This window comes from Choloepus didactylus, chromosome 6 (assembly GCF_015220235.1).
Source record: "Choloepus didactylus isolate mChoDid1 chromosome 6, mChoDid1.pri, whole genome shotgun sequence".
Classification (NCBI taxonomy): domain Eukaryota; kingdom Metazoa; phylum Chordata; class Mammalia; order Pilosa; family Megalonychidae; genus Choloepus; species Choloepus didactylus.
Window position 1 is genome coordinate 98024359 of NC_051312.1, and position 15698 is coordinate 98040056.

General features: G+C 41.5%; 1 protein-coding gene and 1 pseudogene across 8 annotated transcripts in view; one reads left to right on the forward strand and one right to left on the reverse strand.

Annotated features, from left to right (window-relative positions):
* Positions 1 to 15698, reverse strand: part of RAB30 (RAB30, member RAS oncogene family) — a 95518-nt gene that overhangs the window by 44925 nt on the left and 34895 nt on the right. The window contains exons 1-2 of one of the 8 annotated variants that reach the window (XM_037840875.1): positions 11663 to 12730; positions 10947 to 11042 (exon numbers count right to left, since the gene is read on the reverse strand). The exons of 3 other annotated variants lie outside the window; for them this stretch is intronic. The gene's annotated coding sequence lies outside the window, so the exon portion shown is untranslated. Of the gene's footprint in view, positions 1 to 10946; positions 12731 to 12751; positions 13510 to 14489; positions 14534 to 15698 lie in introns of those variants that run through there. 4 more of the 8 variants (XM_037840877.1, XM_037840882.1, XM_037840881.1 and 1 more) reach the window with 4 other exon arrangements.
* Positions 5989 to 6908, forward strand: LOC119537225 (annotated as a pseudogene).

The window sequence follows — 15698 nt, forward strand, 5'->3', positions numbered from 1 at the left end:
AAGTGAGCGTGGGCCTTGGAGAGAGAGTGAGGGGGAAGGCTGAGTCTGCTGTTGCCATGGAAGGGCTCAGTTTCTACAACCTGCTCACTGCAGGAGCATGACACTTTTCTGCTTTTCAAACAACATGGCCCCTCCACACATCTATTAGAGGGTGCCTACCAAAGATTCTGCCCTCTGTTCCAAGGCTAAAGGAGAAGATGGCTGCACTGGACTTACTGAGACAAGGTATAACATTGCTAATGTAGCAAACCTCACTCATATACCTTCAAAGAGAAATGCAATGCTGGCCTTTTTTTTTTTTTTTTAACCTTAGACACTTGTAGAACATAACCCCTGTACAAGATGCAATGGGACTCCACTGCAGTATTTCCAAAGAACTCATCTGAGCATGTTATTCTCTCACTTAAATCTTCTCAGGGATTCCCAGGTCTACACAAAGCAGTCTCTGAGAGTAAGTACAATGCCATGGTTAAGACTACAGTTTTAGAGCCAAACTGTCTGAGTTTGAATCCTGCCTCTGCCCTTTAAGAGTTGGTTGACCCTGGGCAAGTTCCCTATCCTCTCAGTACCTACATTTCTTTATTCGTAAAATAGGAATTATAACAGTACCTACCTCATAGGATTGTTGTGTACATCTACAGAATCAATATAATGAAGCACTAGGGAGAGAGCCTGGCATAGAGGCTCAATAAATGTTAGGGGAGGCTACTAATATTGTTCCTGTTGGAGAAAGTTCAAATTTCCTAGCAGAGCATTCAGAGCTATCCATGACGCAGCCCCTGCTCATCTCCCTGGCTTTGCGTCTCATGACCCATGTCTTACCACACACTATGACCACATACCATGCCTAACTCCTGAGTTCTGACTCCAAGACAGACTCATCCCTCCAAGCCTTTAATCTCATTGACCTTCCCATGGTGGCTGGTGAAGAATCACACATCTCCGAAGCTTTCTTCTCCCCCACTCCCCTCCCATGTGAATTGGCCACTCTCTATGGAGACTTCCTCCATAGATACTTTATCATCCTCATTGGTTTAGGCATCCTGCTTCCCCCTAAGAATTCCCTCTGTATCCCCACTGCCTGGCACTCTGTAGACCCTAAATAAATATTTATTAAACAGATGCAAAAGGAAAAGCTATCAGAACACACAAGAGCCAGGAATGCTTTTCAGAGAACCTAAACACTGGGATGGGGAAATCAAATCCCAAAACACTTTGATCCGAAGGAGAGTTAATTGGCAAAGATCATATAACCAAAGAGACGAAGAAAATTATAATTTCCCAAGAGAAAGCCAACCCCTGGTATAAATGCCATGTTTCCATTTGTACTGGGGAAGGGGAGACAGAACTGACATCAACAATGGTTCTAAACTAGCCGGGGTTGACTATTCACTGAAAAGCACTTTTAAAAAAACTTCTCTTCGAAAGAAACATAGGAGTCATAACTGACCAGAAAGTACCTTTTACAATGCTCAGACTGCAAGTCGTTTAAATATAAAATGCTGCAGAGGACCCAGACTGCAGGAGAGAAAGAGAATTAATCCTTGCTGAATAACTATAATGAGCCAGATACAGAAAAAACAATACAGTTTCCATTTAATAAACACAATGTGCTAGATGCAGAGCCATTCACTTCATATGCTTATCAAATTAGATAATGCAAATTCTCAACAACTCTGAGACACATTATTAGCCCCCACCCCACCTATTTTACAGATGAAAAATGTATTCCCTCTATCCATACGTTTATACCGAACATGTACTATATGCAAATCACTGTTTCAGGAGCAGGGGATTCAGTGATGAACAAGCAGACAAACTCCCCCTTCTCAGTGAGCATACAGTCCAGTTTAGGCAGACAACAGAGCAATGAATGAATGGAAAAATGAGCAATACATACATGAAATGAAAAAATATCAGTAGTGACAAGTGCTATTAGAGAATTAAAATGGGGGAAGGAACAGAGAGTGACTAGACAGATATTTTAGATTGGGTGGTGAGGGAAGGCCTCTCTTAGTTGTGCCATTTAAGATGAGATTTGAATAAAAAAGAGCCAAGCACATGAATATTGGAAGAAGAGCATCTCAGGCTGAGGAAATGCTACTGCAAAGGCCCTAAAGTGAGAATGAGCTTGGCATGTCCAAGGAACCAAAAGAAGGACATTGAGGCTGGGAGCATGGGCAATGAGAAGGAGGCTGAGAGACTGAAATGGAGCAGGTCACACAGAGCTTGGTAAGCCAGGACAAGAAGTTTGGATTTCATTCTGAGTGCAGTGGGAGGCCAACTGGGGGGGTCTTCAGGAATGTGACACAAACCAATTAACATTTTTAAAAGAGTCCTCATGGTGACGAAGTAGTTTCAGTGGCTGAGCGATTTCAAATGGAGTCGAGAGGTCACTCTGGTGGACATTCTTATGCACTGTATAGATAACACCTCTTAGGCTTTAATGTATTGGAATAGCTAGAAGTAAATACCTGAAACTACCAAACTCCAACCCAGCAGTCTGGACTCCTGAAGACAATTATATAATAAATGTAGATTACAAGGGGTGACAGTGTGATTGTGAAGACCTTGTGGATCACACCCCCTTTATCTACTGTATGGATGAGTAGAAAAATGGGGATAAAAACTAAAGGACAAATGGGGTGGGATGGGGGGATGATTTGGGTGTTTTTTTTCACTTTTATTTTTTATTCTTGTTCTGGTTCTTTCTGATGTAAGGAAAATGTTCAGAGATAGATTGTGGTGATGAACGCATAACAATGTTATCATATTGTGGACAGTGGATTGTATACCATCGATGATTGTATGGTGTGTGAATGTATTTCAATAAAACTGAATTTAATTAAAAAAAAAAAAAGAGTCCTCATGATAATGGAGAATGGATTGTTTCATGGATACAATTAGAGGCAAGGAGACAGTTAGGAAGCTGCTTCAACTTGTCCAGGTGAAAGATGTTGGTGGCTTGGACTAGGGTGGTAGTAATGGAGATGGCAAGAAGGAGAAAAATTTGGAAAAGTTTTTGGAAATAGAGAAGATAAGACATGTTGAAGGATTAGGTGAGGATAGGGAAGGAAAGAAAAAATAATGCTGCCTCAATATTTTGACTTGAACACTTGGGTGGACCCCGGCACAACTTACTGAGGGAGGGAAGATTGGAGGAAGAGCAAGTTTGGGGTGGAGGCTGAATCAAGAGTTCTGTTTTAGCTGTGTTAAATTTCAAATGCCTCTTACACATCTATATAGACCTGAGTCTGGAGACCAGTGAGCATTTGGGCTGGAGATACAAATTTGAAGGTCATTAGCAAATGAATGTTATTTAAAACCATCGGATTAGAAGAAGATATCAATGAAGAGTGAATAGAGAAGAGAAGGGGTCCATTTCAGAGCCTTGGGCTTATTACCATTTAGAGATTAAGGAGAAGAGGCCTAAAGAGGGTCTAGAGAGGTAGGAAGAGACTCAGGAAAGCAGAGTGTCAAAGAAACCAATGATCAACCCTGTTAAAAACTGCTGAGAGAATGAGTAAGATTAAGACCAAAAAAAAGTGGCCTTAGATTTGGCAACATAAAGGTCACTGGTTGATGCAGACAAGAATAACCCTGTGGAATGTTGGGAAGAGATTAGAGCGAAGGGAAGAAGTCAAGGTCATAACTATGAACAACTTTTAAGTTTGAGAAAAAGAACAGAGAAATTACGACACAGCTGGAGGCAGATACAATATCAAGAGTTTTTTTAAATCAAAAAATGAATTTATTTTGCAATTTTTAAGAGACACAAAATTAGAAAAGGTTTTAGGAATTTTTTGGTTTATTTTAAAATAAGAAATACTAGACCTTATTTATTTGCTATTGAGAGTGATCCAGTGGAGAGGGTAGATTTAATGATGGCAGGGGTGGCAGGGGGAATAACTGCAGGATCAAAGATTTACAAAATTCACTGTTAGCAAGTTAAATAATGTGGTCAAGGTAGAAGATCAGTAGGCAGAGGAGCTGGGATAATAATCCAGGTCTGTCTTACACTATTTGCAAAAGACCCCAACCCTAGTCTCCAAAGAAAATCAGGGAATAAACTAAAAAAAAAAAGAGTTGGGAGGAATCTTAAGAGAACTTGGAAGACCCAACACAAACATTCCCCACCCCTCCTGGCCTTTATGTAAGCAACCTCTGTTCCTCACACAGGCTTCTTTTACTACATTTTCACTCAAATGCCACTTTTGTTTGCGTGTCTGGCTGTAATCCTACTAGCTGTGGGACCCTCAACTGTCTCCCTTTTATTGTCAGAGCCGGTTTGGGGAGAGGATGGGGATATGGGATAAATTACAGTGCAGTGTCTGTGTCGGGGGGATGGGGTATGGAGAATAAACTGTCCAGCAAGGTAGTAAAAAGGTTTGAAAGATGCTACTTGTGTATTTATGTTCAGCAAAAGTGAAGATGGAAATAAGGTATATGATCATTTTGTCTCTTACCTCTTTGCCTGGCTGTCTCAGGATGGGTGAGTTAGGAAGCAGCTTCTTGTCATCTGTTTTCCATTTCCACTCCTGCTTTTACAGAAACAACTCTACCACATGGGGACACAACCCCACCCCCTCAGCTCCATCTTTCTCTCACCTGGCTTCCCATGACTTGTTCTAGTTTATTCCTTCCTTCAGAGCAACCTAAATGTCATTTCCTCCACAAAGTCCTCCCTGATCTCTCCTCTGAATCCTTATAGCACTAAGTACTAGTGCCACATTACATTTAGCTCTTGATCATAATATGTCTTGAAACTATTCTGATTCTGATTAAAACTATGAGAGTAAGAGTAAACGTACTTTTCAGTAGGAAATGCTATGCAAGGTCGGACAGTGTTACTTTGAGGAGTAGCTTAGTAATGGAAAGATTCAGATGGATTTAGGTTGAAATTGTGGCTCTTTTCCATCCCTTACAAGCTGAGTGATCCTGGGCAACTCAATCTCTGAGCCTTGGTTTCCCCATCTATATAATGGGAATAATACTGTCTACATTAAGGGCTGTTGTGAGATTTAAATTAGATCTTTTTGAAAAGCACCTGCTGCAGTATCTAGCACATGGTAGGTACTCCATAAATATTAATTCCCTTCCTCTTAATGACTTTGTGAATGTCAGTTTTATCTCTCCAACACGATGTCCTGGAAGGCTGTTAATTTATTTTACATATTTCATTAGATCCTCCACAGTCCCTAGCACAGAGCTCAATACATCAGAAGCACTTAATAAATACTTCTTGGCTTGATCGCAATTAAAACTGATGGCTGTAGGTATGCCTTGCATTATGCCGGGGTTTCCCAATGCCAGTCCCTGGGGAACTGCATTAAACTCAACCAAAAGCTTCTTAAAAATAAGGATTGCAAGGTCCCTTCCCTAGATATTCTGATTAAGGTCAAATGCATTCTCTTCCAATAGGTGAATTTTTACTCTCTCTCTGTTTTTTATTTCTATACATATTTTATTGTCTGAATTTTTAAAAAATAAGTATTTTTTATTTTATAATTTAAAATAAAGATAATTTTTTAAATAAAAAGGAAAAAGAAACTGACCAAAATCAGAAGAGGAATCTAGAATACTAAAAAAGTTTCTTCTACTATAAAAAACTAATACAGAATTTTTTTTTTATATTAAGTAAAAATACCCCCTGGCCACAATTAGAGAAATGTGAACACAGCTTTGTTTTAGATATGATTGTATTGTAGAGAACATCGTTGGACTTGGGAAAAAGATGCTGAAATGAGCATTTGTGGTAGAGTTATAATGTCTGCAACTGACTTTCAAATGATTCAACATATACATATTTGTGTAAATATATATATGTATTCATGTATAAATACCCATATATATTTGCCACATATAGCACTTGTTTAGTTTAGATAGTGGATATTTAAGTGTTCATTTTATTACTCTTCCAAGTTTTCAATATGTTTGAAATGTTTCATAATTAAAAATTGGGGGAGAGCTTGGTTGAGAAAACACCAAATGACAGATGATGCAGAAGCAGCAGCTGGCCCCGGGGGCCCTGGGGTGGGAGGCTGCTGTGGCTTCCATAGAGGCTTTGGCAATGGGGTCCAGGGCCAAGGTCAGGGCAGTGGTCAAGGCTGGGGCAGTGGTCAGCATCAGGGCCAAGGCTGTGGAGCTTGCAAAGGCAAAGACAAGGACAAAGGCCAAGCTGAGTACCTAGTCAAGGGCATGAGAACAGCTGTCTCTTCTCTCTGCCCATTAAGGAGTCTGAGATCATTGACTTTTTCCCAGGGACCTCACTCAAGGACAAGGTATTGAAAATTATGCCTGTGTAAAAGCAGAACCGCACTGGTCAGTAGACCTCGTCCCAGGCCTTCGTTGCCACTGGGGACTACAATGGCCATGTGAGTATGGGTGTTCAGTGCTCCAAGCCATTGGTGGCTCCAGGCCATCACCAATCCACAGGGCCATCATCCTGGCCAAGCTTTCCATCATTCCTGTGGTGGGGCTACTGGTGGGACAAGATCAGCAAGCCCCATATGGTCCCTTGCAAGATGACAACGGGACGTTGCAGCCCTGCGTTCAGGTGCCTCATCCCATTCCCCAGAGGTACTGGCACCATCTTGGCCCCTGTGCCCAAGAAGTTTCTGCCTATGGCTAGTATTGATGATTGCTACACATTTGGAAACTTCACCAAGGCCATATTCAGTATCATCTCCAAGACCACCTACAACTATCTCGCCCCTGACCTCTGGAAAGAGGCTGTGTTCACCAAGTCTCCCTATCAGGAACTCACTGACCATCTTGTAATAACCCCCGAGTCTCCGTGCAGAGGTCCTTCCTCTGTGGGCACCACAGTAGGATTTTTATGCAAGAAAAATAAAGTGAAGTACTTAAGCCTGGAAACAAATATTGGGGAAGAAAATATTCTCAGGTGATTCTTGTGGGGAACCAGGCTTGGGAACCATTGCTTTACCCAACAGAATTATTCCTCAAGTTAGGAATATAAGAATTCTGAGATGCACAAGAGATAAATCAATAGTATTTAAAGGAATCTTATGTCACCGTCTTTCCACAGAACACTGTTTCCTAAATACTTTTTCATAAATCTACATTATGATAGAGTTTCTTCAAGTGAGGTACACTGCCTCTGTATTATTCTTCTTATGAGAGGATAAAGAGTTTCCAAAGTATTATCTAATTAATCCTCCCAGCATGTTCTAGGTGGTGACCCCAATTTACAGAGAGAAAAACAGACAGTGCTCAGGTAAGGGCAGACTTGAAATGTCAGTGAATGGAAGCCACAGGTTGCACAGCACGAAACCTGAGAGTCATACTTGACTCCTCTCTGCTCTCTAACCCCTGGCCTGATGATTTTATCTGCTGGATATTTATCAAACCAGTCTCAGTGGACTCCTCTCCACTCCTACCACTGCCGCGGGGCAGACTTGATCATCTCTCAGCTATACTACTGGTAAGAATTCCAACTGACTGTCCTGCCTCTAGTCCAACCCAGCTCAGACTCATTTTCCACAGCCACCAAAATGCATCCAGACACTTTGCTCTTCTGTTGGAAACCCTACGATGGCTTCCCATGGTTTTCAAGATCAAGTCCAAAGTCCTCAACACTCTCTCAATTTCTCTAGCCTCACTTCTCCCCTCCAGCAACAATGAATCGCTCTCCTCCTGGAAGCCTTCCTGGATTTGCCTCATTGCATCCACCCCCACCCCCAGCCCACCATATACAGGTTAGGTCCTACTATTGGTTCTCCCACAATGCTCTGCACATAGCGTAATCACTGCATTACCCCACTGCTTAAAAATATTTGTTTACGAGACTATCTACCCCATAAAAACGAGGGCTCTTTGGGGAAAGGATTGGGTTTTATTCATCTTTGCCTCCCCAGCACAGTGCCTGATACATACAGATGCTTAATTTCTCCTTTCTGATGCTCCATGTGCTTCTCTGTGAAATGGGAAGCATATCACCTACTTGAAAAGCTGGGATTAAGTTAAAGTCCTTAAAGCTTAACAAAAAGTGTCTGGCATAGAATTGGCCTTCCATACATTTCATTCACCTCCTGTTTTTGCTTTCCTATTCTGCCCTGCAGGACCAGCCTCTTACACAGGCCCCGTGTCCTCACTGTAAGCCCTCCACCCAATATATATCCTTGAGTAGAGCATCCCTAGCTGCAGACTTGTTTTGGATTCCCACCTGTGCCAGTGCCCTCTGGACTTAGCTCTCTGAGGATGACTCAGCTCATGAACCAGTGCAGTAAAATAAATATTCCTTGAGCACCTTTGTGCAAGGCAATGTCCTAGATGCAGTGGAAAATGATAGGAAATGCACATGGAACTTATGATCTACTGAGGGATAGGAGAGAGTTAGACAAATGAAGTCAGTATAATTTTAAAAAGGAAGAAGTTATATAATATCCCAGGAGGCAGGCAGGAAAGCCTTGGAGAAAGTGGCATTTGAAATCCACAAAGGATGGATTAGGCTGAGGGGCTGTTTCTTGTATGTTCCACAAAACATAACAGCAAAATGCCCCTGCTCCTCCAATGAAAAGTAAAGTAAATTTAGGAAATGCTGCCTACTACATACCTCAAGGAGATTCACCTCAAGGAGAGCAAGGCTCTGAGAAGTCTTGAAGTAAGGAGCCCTATTTGACTTTGCTTAATCCAGCATCCCAAATTTGTTTGACTACCAGTTCCATATTTCTTTTCCCCAGAGAATACTTATAGTATTCTGGGGAACATACTTTAAGAAACAACAGATTGGGTTACTCTTTTAAGGTTTCATGTTTGCATTTTAACAGGACCTTTCATAGATAATGCTTTAACATCAGATTTTTTTAACAATATAACAGCACTTTATTAAATTTACCTGGCATATTGTCCAAAGACAGATGCTATGGAAGACCACTGCAGAACTAAGATGACGTCGAGACAATAAATTCACTCCTTCTCTAGTCTGAAGCACAGTATAGACCACAAGCCTTTCTGTGTGTGTGTGTGTGGTAGGGTGGGGTTCATGTCTGCCTGAGCCCATTCTTTCTTTGGTGGGATGTTTATATCTATACAGCTACCCTCTTTCCCTCTCCAAGTTGCTGACTGTATAAATAAACACTAGACTTGAAAGCAAAGGGAGCAACGTTGCATAACAGCAAGCCTTCACAAGGCCTGTTTTGCTCTTCAATATTTGTCAAACAGTTGGGCTTTTAAAAGGTGAGAAGGTAAGAGGACTTATATGCTTCTCTGTCCCCACCCCTGGAAGAGCAATGTTGAATTACCCAGTTTGAGAGTTAACAAATGTTTGCTGGGGGCTAGGAGTTATGCTCATGATAAGGAGAAAAATAAGGCACAGTCTTACTTCACAGGCCAACAGGGAAGCTAGGCAGATAGACAAACTGCAATGCAGCCTGCAAAGTGCAAGCAAACAATGCTATCATAACAGGTGAGAACAAAATGCCAACAAGGCACAAAAGTAGGGACTCTTTAACTTTGCCTGGACTTAAGGTCAGAAGGAGAGGCATAAACAAGGCATGTTAAAATAAGGAGCCGCCTCTTAGTTATTAAAAGGTTGAAAAAGTGTTTTCCCCCCCCAGGGAAATAAAGAGAGAAGGGAAAAAAGAAAGGGGAGAAAAGGAAGAAAATGAAAGGAAAGGAAGGAAGAAAGGAAGGAAGGGAAGAAAGAAGGAAAAGAAAAGGACAGGACAAGACAGGATCAGATCACAGGGTTAAATAGAATAGGAAAGAACAGGGCAAGACAAAAAAAAAAAAATGAGCAGCTGCTCTTCTGCAGAAGACGGCACACTGAACAACTGCATCTAATTTTACTTACTTCAAAAACCCTACAAAATATCAGTAAAGTGCTTTTATTCTTAATAACAAATACAGGGAAAGAGGAGGGAAGGTAATAGTGTTGAATTCTGGAAGCTGGGAAGCAGATGAACAAGTCTCACTTAGACTCAAGAAATCTGACTCCTAAGCCAGATGCACAGAAAGCTGAGAACCAACTGGTTTAAACCATATAATCCTTAAAAGGCACAGAAACTGGCAGCACCTTGTACTTCTAGAGCAGGGGTATTGGATGCTAAAACAAAGAAGGCAAGGGGGAAAAGTGATTGAGTTGTTAGACCCTTAGATCCCATCTCCTTAGTGGCAGAATTCTGGACAGTTATTCTGGAGAGAATAAAACATAAATGATGTCAAATATTTGCTTCAGAATAATCTGGGGATGGGGGATACAGATGAAACAAAAATGGCCATGTATTGATCACTGGTGAGCCTAGGTGATGGGGTGTGATGGTGATGGGTATATGGGGTTCATTATACTATCCTCTCTAGTTCTATAAATCTCTAAAATTTTCCAAAATAAAAACTATAGTCTCTGGCCTGGAGTTACACATTATAGCTGAGGGGGCCACATTCCAAAAACAGGACTCTATGTCTACTAAGGGTGAAATACAGAGATATTCCTTCTCCTCTTGGCTCCCAGAACATTGTCAGCTAGAACCTCACTCTCCAGGGGAGAGGGGAAAGCCCCTCTCTGGTGAACGTAAACAAGGGAAAACCTGAAGATGCTAACATCGAGGTCTCCCCCAAACAGCCTCTCAGATTACCCTACAGTGAGACACAGAGCAAGTGATTGCCATCCCACATGTTTTTTTTCACAGCTTTATTGAGATACAATTCACATACCACACAATTCATGCAGTTAAAATAGACAATTCAATGGTATTTAGTATATTCAGAGTTGTGCAACCATCACCACAATCAACTTTAGAACATTTTCATCATGACACATACACACACAAAACCTGTGCCCATTGGCAGTCACACCCCATTCCCCTCTCTCTACATCCCCAGGCAAATATTAATCTACTTTCTGTCTCTATAGATTTCTCTATTCTGGACATTTCATATAAATGGAATTGTATACTATGTAGTTTTTTGTGACTGGCTTCACTTACCTTGATTTAAAGGTCTTGACAGCCTTTTATCTCCTCCACTCTTAATCCGAAGCAACAGTCAAGGATCACATTCAGAGTGACATCTTAGGAAAGCCTCTTAAGGAGATATGGACCACAGCAAACACAAAAGCAATATGAAGGAAACAGAAACTATGCAGGGGGACAATACCATTAATATTCTCCCAAAAAGGAAATAAAACTGCATCCATGGAACAAAAAATATAATATGATTAAAAGGTAAGACTCAGAGAACAAAAAAAGAGCTCTTAGAAATTGACACTGTAATAGCTGACATGAAAAACTTAACAAAAAAAGGACTGAGAGATAAAGTTGAGGAAATCTCCCAGAGAGTAAAATAAAAAGACAAAGATACAGAAAACAGGAGAGAAGAGTTAAGAATATTCTAAAGGATCAGTATGGGAGATCCAATATTTGAATAAGAGAAATTCCCAAGAAAGAAAGAAAAGAAAAAAGAGAAAACATAACAAAATAATTCAATAAAATTTCCAAGAACTGAAGGATGCAGGTTCTCAGGTTGAAAGGGCCCAGCACAGCAAGCACATCGTTCCAAAATTTCCAAAAATTTTAGACAAAGAAAGATAGTATAAGCCAACAGAGAGGGGAAAAACAAACAAGCAGCCTACATATAAAGAATTAGAAATCAGAATCCTTCCAACTTCCACAACCACAATGAAAACAAGAAAATGGAGCAATACCTTAAAGTTTCTGAAGAAAAATGGCTTCCAACTTAGAATTCAAGTTATCAATCAAGTATGAGACTAGAATAAAGATATTTTCAGGTTTACAACTTCTCAGAAATTCACATTCCATGCACCTTTACACATTTTTTTTTTTTTAAAGTGAGCAGCCCACTGTGTCTAGAATACAGAGTTGGGAGAGCAGAATAAAAGGTGAAAAGACTGGAAATGGAGTTTACTCTGGGGGCAGATGGGAGGGAGCCATAGTGATGATCTCTTGGGGATATCATCAGGGAACACTTGTATCCAAGATCAGTTAAAACGGCCTTCTCACAATCTTTCCATCAAGAATGATAGGAAAAAATCTTTTCTTCTACTGAGTTACCTAGAGATGAAAAAGGCAACATATTAAGCCTCTCACTGGAAAACATAATACTATGGTTTTGATGTATTTTTCCAGTGAATGGAGTTTCAGCTTGCCCTAGGGAACATGTTTGACTCAAATTCTTAAATGACACAAAGCTGAGAGGGATGCAGAACAAATGTTTTAGATGACAGAACTGGAATATATCTTGATGAGCTGGAGTGACAGGTCAAATCTAGCTCAATTTATATTAGCAGCCACCATTTGTTGAGAACATATAATATGCCAAGAGCTTTACATAATTTATGTTACTTCATCTTCACAACCACACTGTAAAGTTAAGACCCAAGGAAATAACTTGCTCAAGGTCACAAAGCAAGTCACTAGTAGAGTCATGACCTGAACCTGAGTTTTCAGACTCAAGTATGATTCCTTCAGCCACCAGAGGCAAAGTCATTATCAGTCTGAGAACTGCCATTCCAACTTCAAACCCCTCCACCTCCTGAGGGCATCAGCATCGCGGAGAAATGATCAGATTAGGCTGATTGCACTGCAGTGATACTCAGGGACCCTCAACTGCCAGAAAATCTTTGTTTGCCCTCAAAAGCAAATCTGGCCTTAAGAGTGAGCTCTAACAGGATTCCCTCTGCTACCCATTCCCAGCTCAGCTATGTCGACCTCCCCATCTGTATTTAAGACTTTACAAAACTCGAGCTCTGCACTTGTGGATGGGGGTCTCTTACCACAAAGATGGCTGAGCAAGACCCCTTGGCTAGGCTGTTCCCCATCTTCAGTTTTCTCTGGTCCTCAGGGCCCTGTGATTTGATGGATGTGTGTAGCTGAGAGAACAGCACAACCGGCTTCAGAGCACAGTCATATCCAATGGAACAATCCCAAAAGACAGCCAGAGAATTTTAATGAAAACCAGAAAACCCCTGGCAGCTAAGCTCAATTTTGGTCCAAGCCTGCCAGCCCTTCCTACTGCAGCTAAGAATCCCTGAGCCAGTTTTGCCCCAAAAAGCAGGGGAAAAAAAAATCCATTTTACATTCAGCAAAGCCTTCCAAAGCAACTGCCTTTCAGGGTCATTTAGGTGAGAGGCAAGGCACATAATAACTGCAACAGGACCCAGATATCCTGAGAAGCACAGGGTGTGGCCAGCAGGAGACCAAAGCCAAAAGATTATGAAACAGTGGGGAAAAAAAAAAAAAGCCTCTTTCCTTCTGCCAAAGCTGTCTGCACACAGCTGCATACAACACTAGTGAGGAATCTTAACAAGCTTAAAGGGACCGTATTGCAGATACTCCAGAACCAAAGGGGGAGGAAATGAATATTTTGAGCACTTACTATGTGTCAGGCACTCTGATCTCATTTCACCTTCACTACGAAGTGGATATTGTAAACTGCATGTAACAGATAAGAACACTGACTCAGAGAACTTAGATAACTGGTCCAAAGCACACAGGGGTGGGGGGGACCAAGATTCAAAGTTCAGTATAGATAAGACTCTTCAGCAGTAACAAACTCAAAATCCTGCCCTACCTGCTGTGTTGTTTGTCAGCATTCTCCAGAGAAACAGAACCAACAGGACATATGTATTAAGAGATTTACTGTAAGGAACTGGCTCACACAATTGTAGGGGCTAGCAAATCCAAATTCCACAGGACAGGATGCAGCCTGGAAATTCTGGCTAAAGTGATATTTAAGTCTTGATGCAAAAATTCTTCTGATCTCCAGAACCCTCAGTTCTCACTATTAAGACCCCCAGCTGAATACATGAGGCCCACGCACATTAGGAGGATACTCTTCTTTACTTAAGAGAAACTGACTGTAGATGCCAATCGCCATCTGCAAAATACCTCCACAGTAACAAGAAGGCCAGTCTTTGACCAAACTGAACACTATAACCTAGCCAAGTTAATACATAAATACATAATACAGCACAGCTGCCTAATAAAAACAATGATTATTTACTGAATGTTTATTATATGCCTGGCACTAAGCTAAGATTTTCGTATGCACTATATAATCTAATCCTCACAGCAACCACATAAGATAAAGGTCATTGTTATCCCCATTTTAAGATGAGTAAACTGAGGCTTAGTGGTTAAGGAACACCCAAAGTCATGGCATCACCAGGAATCAAACCCAGGGATTTATCTAATTCTAGAGCCCTCAACTTAAACACTCACCCTAACAGCCAATACAGGCGAACCACCTAGGCCATCACACCAAGCAAGGAAGTTACATGGAGACCTCTGTTACATTTCCTGGCACATAGGTAATCCATGCACCTTTCGATTCCCCCTTTCAATTCCTCCCAGCAGTCCCCAGTGGGGGTGTAGAGTGTCTGGCCCTGGGAAGGTTACAGCTAAGCCACCCCCTTCCCCTGCAATGTGGCCTTTGTTGATACTGCATGTGGGAAGGCTACTACTATCATCCAGAGACCTCCTGACTCCCATGAACATAGAAGCAGACAGTACCTTCCTGCAGGCACTCCTCCACGGGCTCATGCAGCCTCACGGGCTCCTGCAACCTCACAGCAGCACCCCCAGTGGCTCCCAGGCCTACTTTGTATTCCTAAGAAGAGAACATGTGCCTCCTATTAAAACAACTGTGATTTCCCAAGAGAGACGACTGTCTAGACAGAGCATCCTAATCCATCTTGGCGAGAGACAGGCTGTACTATGTCAGGTTTTATCATTTAGTTTTTGGGGGCTCTGCATTCAGCACCCAGTAAAAACTCTGGGCTTGGCACTCTCTGGTTTGTTGGACTGAGACTCTCACTCAGTGCAACAGCTAACATCCTGGGTTGAAAGTCTCTTTCCAGCCAGGCCAGCATACCCACAGCAAATGTTACCTGAGGAGAGTCATAGGCATCTTACACCCAGACTTACGGGTCACACAGACACAGACACACCACCCAGAACTGTTCCATTAATCAGGTCAAACTTGATAAAACTCTGCTATACATATTCGTCATTAAGTACCAGGCTTTGAAGTGGGATGAACACTTACTATGTGCCAGGTACTGTGGCAGGTACATTCGTAGTCAATATCTTAATTAATCTTCACAATATTCTGTGAGGTAGATATGATTCCTACTATACAGATGAGGCAACCAAAGCCCAGAGAAGTAACTTAATTTGCCCAAAATCACACAGTAAGTGGTAAAGCTTTTATTCAAACCCATTTTTAATATGACTCCAAAGCCCTTTCATTCAGTCAATTATAAATCCATTAATTTAATCCTCAGATATTTATTGAGCACTTACATGGCCAGCTACTGTGCCACTCATAAAGATACAACTGTTAACATGATAGCATAGCCCAGTAACTAAAGGACATATGTTTTCATGATGGAAAAAGACAATGCAGATCTGAAAGATAGTTATAGGATGATGAGATTGGGATCTGCCACCAGGGAAGGCCTCTCTGAGGACATCTGAGCTGAGGCCTGAAAGGTGAGAATGAGCCAGCCTTTTGCAAAAGAGGGAAAAGAAGAGCACAGGCAGAAAGGACAAGTGCAAGCACCAGCTGCAGGGAGAGGCTTGGCATGTCTGAGGAACACAGGAGACCAGAGTAGTAATAGTGTCTACCTCTTAGGTTGTTGTAAGGATTAGATGAAAAAATGCACACAGCGTACATAGCACATAGCACATAGCACATATCTAGCTATAAGGACCAAAGCC